The sequence below is a fragment of the Atta colombica genome, unplaced genomic scaffold, assembly GCF_001594045.1.
Source record: "Atta colombica isolate Treedump-2 unplaced genomic scaffold, Acol1.0 scaffold44, whole genome shotgun sequence".
Lineage (NCBI taxonomy): Eukaryota > Metazoa > Arthropoda > Insecta > Hymenoptera > Formicidae > Atta > Atta colombica.
Genome location: NW_017259533.1, coordinates 451019 through 453522, shown reverse-complemented (window position 1 = coordinate 453522; position 2504 = coordinate 451019).

Genomic DNA, 2504 nt, shown 5'->3' with positions numbered 1-2504 from the left:
TATATATATATTATATATATATATATATGGGTTGTCCGGAAAGTTTATTTTGAAGGAAAATTGAAACGTAGAAGATTTAAAGTTTAGTATACATTTATTAAATTATATAGGTCCCATTCTGTTCTACAACCTTTCTCCATCTTTCAGACAACTTAAAAATTCCGTCCTTCCAGAATCTCTCAGTTTTTCAGCGAAAAACTTTTCTAAGTGATTTTTTACCTCGACCAAAAAGTTGAAGCTTTTTCCATTAAGAGAATTTTGTAATGATCGAAATAGATGGAAATCAGAGGGCACGAAGTCTGGTGAATATGGTGGATGGAGTAGAACATCCCAATCGAGCTCCAATAACTTTTATGGAGTTATCAAAGACACATGAGGCCGCGCATTGTCCTGATGAAACACGACCCCTTTCCGATTCGCTATTTCTAGACGTTTTGGTTCAATTGCTGTCTAATTGGGAACAATATTTCTCTGAATTTATCGTCTCGTTGTTTGATAAAAGCTCACAATACAAGATCCCTTTCCAATCCCACCAGACACAGAGCATGACCTTCTTTGGATGAAGATCGACTTTTGGGGTGGCTAAAGGTGAGTCATTCCGCTTTCCCCAAGATCTTTTTCACTCAACATTATTGTAAATGATCCATTTTTCATCCCCGTCACTACTTGCTTCAAAAATATTGTCTCCTCATTGCATTTATAAAGCGAGTCGCAAATGGAAATGCGATCCATCAGATTTTTCTCCGTTAAATCGTAGGGAACTCATACATCAAAACGGTTCATGTAGCCAAGCTTTACAAAATGTTCGTGGATGGTAGATTTTGATATATTCAATTTCTGCTAATTTACGTGTCGTATAGCATGGGTTATTCTCGATCAATGTTTTAATCTGATCTTCTGTGGTGGAGAGCTCACCTGGATGTTCTTGATCAAGATTGAAATCACCAGCTTTAAACCTAGCAAACTACTTCCGCACAGTTCTTTCAGCTACAGCACCTTCACCATAAACAACATGTCTTGTTTGCCGCTTGTGTGGTATTTTTGCCTTTCCGGTAAAAGAAAAATATTAAATGTCTAAAATGCACTTTGTTTTCTTCCAATATTCAAAGGCATATAAAATTGACAAAAATTATCGTATTGCAATCAAATTTTTTTCCAAGTATGCCTGAAGTATCGTCTTTTACAATATGTACACGTATTATTTGTTTTCAATCGTTTTGATATATTTAGACCTGTCCTTACGCCACCTTCCAAAAATCGGCATGAACTTTCCGGACAACCAAATATATGTATATATATATATAGCAAGTACAAGTTAGTTCGGTCCGTTTCCCTAAAGATAGGTTCAGCTGTTGTGAATGGTTCATAGTGACAGCTGATTTTGGCGGTTTCAGAGAGGTTAAACATCTACTAATAATATTCAGTTATCGCTTTGCGTTTCATACAAAAACTTTGATTTTTACTGTGTTTGAAATGTCGAATTTTGTGTTAACCAAGCAGCATTTGCGGAAGATTTTGATTTTCTGCTTTAATTGGAAGAAAAGTGCAGCTGAAGCCTATCGAATGCTTGTCGAAGTTTATGTTGACACTGCTCCAACTGATAAATCATGTATTGAATGGTTTCGATGTTTCAAAGATGGAGATTTCAGCGTTGAAAACAAGTCTCGCTCTGGACAGCCAAAAAAATTCGAAGACAAAGAATTAGAGGCATTACTTGAAGAAGATCAGAGTCAAACGCAAGAGGAGCTTTGCAGAATCATTGGGGGTAACTGAGCTGTTTCTGTACGATTGAGAGTCATGGGAATGATTTAAAAATAAGGAAATTGGGTGCCTATGAACTGAAACCGAGAGACGTTGAAAGGCGATTTTTCACTTGCGAACTGATTCAAAGACAACAGAGAAAAAGTTTTTTGCGTCGGATTGTGACTGGAGATGAGAAGGCTGGATATTCTATGACAATCCCAAGAAGAAAAAATACTATGCTAAACCCGGTCAATCATTGCCATCGACCTCAACATCAACACCACGGCTGAACATTCATGGTTTGAAGATTATGCTCTGTATCTGGTGGTACCAAAAGGGTCTTGTTTACTATGAGCTACTGAAACCTGGCGATTCCATTATGGGCGATCGGTAGCTACAATTGATTCGTTTGAGCCGTGCATTGCGAAAAAAACGATCGGAATACGAGCAAAGACATGATAAAGTTATTCTTCTTCATGACAACGCTCGGCCTCATGTTGCTAAAATCGTAAAAAAACGCTATTTGGAAACGCTCAAATGGGATGTATTACCGCACCCGCCGTATTCTCGGACATTGTTCCTTCTGATTACTGGTTGTTCCGAAGGATGCAGCAACCGGTTCACTTCTTTCGCAGAAATCGAAAATTGGCTCCAAAATTGGATCGCCTCTGACGAGTCATTTTTTCGAGATGGAATTCGAAAATTGCCTGAGAGATGGGAAAAAGTAGTAGGGATGGACAATACTTTTTGATTTGTTCATT